Raw genomic sequence first — 1254 nt, 5'->3', positions numbered from 1 at the left:
TGTACTAAAAAATAATGTATCTTTTCACCAATATTGCTGTAGATATTGAATTTGTGTCCTTCTTCTAGCCATTTAATTGGCCCGTTCAGTCTGGGTCAACTCCTGGCAATCTAATTAGTCAAAGATTAATCATATGATCACATTCCCATTACTTCTCTAATTCAATTGGTCCGGGAGGACTATGCAAGAGTAGGGATCCACTGGAATTTCTTTCTTCCAGTAATGTCAGCTGTTCTTGCACCTCCTCTTTTCACACCCCTGCCCCTGACTCAACGTCAAAGGACTTCTGAAACATTTGTCTGCTCCAAATTGCAAAGGAGCAGAAATTCAGTCCACCTGGCTCTTCAGTCTGTCTCCAGTCATTAATAAGCCCTTTCCTGGATTTTCGCTCCCCTTGCTATTGCAGGTCCAAGACAAGCACTTGTGTTTATCCCTCCAGTGCAGTGAAGTAGAATGAAGCAGGGATTGGACATAGCTAGAGTTGGAGCAAAGGGCTCAGCACTCAAGGTTGGCCCATCTAAATGAGGAGAGCTAACTGGAGGTCATGACTTGATCACAACACCTAACCTTTTCTTTTAAAAAATCTCTACTGGTGTCATCAAACAGCTTAAGAAGCCTTCAAGCATGTGAGTCAATTCAAGATACAATGCATTAAAAAAAAGCACATATTACATCCAATATTTTAGATGTGACTTTAGCGAGGTAGGGGAGGACCACAGGCAAGAAAAATTGGGATCATTACTCACAGGCTAAGGGCAGCTATGTGACTACACTTGCTCCCACTTCTAATGTTCTTTAGTGGACTCGCTTCTCTCGTTAGGTACTTGCACGGATTTATTCATGCAGCTACAGATACGTAAGCCTGAGTCCCTTTATTTACCTTTCTACTTGATTCATTGTTTAATATTATTAGTGAGTAACAACACGAGAAGTCCAACAGTAAAGCATAAAATATAAATTCCAATTTAACTACCAATATTCTGGCTTCTCATGCTGATGGACAGAAACAATGACAGGAAGCACAAATTCATGCAGTATGTAAAATGGATAAGTGAAAAAAACAATCTTTGAGAAATCTTGGCAATGGCCCTGAAAATAGACAATTATTCCTAATCTGTTTATAGTGCGCCCAATATCAACAGCACTTTATCTACAATGACACAGATTCATTTTGCAAAATACGCATCAGGGACTTGGAGCAGCAACATGAAATAAGTAGAAATTCCATTTTCATACCTGAAGATCCAGTTATGG

The sequence above is a fragment of the Cetorhinus maximus genome, chromosome 20 (assembly GCF_964194155.1).
Source record: "Cetorhinus maximus chromosome 20, sCetMax3.hap1.1, whole genome shotgun sequence".
Lineage (NCBI taxonomy): Eukaryota > Metazoa > Chordata > Chondrichthyes > Lamniformes > Cetorhinidae > Cetorhinus > Cetorhinus maximus.
The sequence above is the reverse complement of the archived record's forward strand: the minus strand, read 5'-3'. Positions refer to the sequence as shown.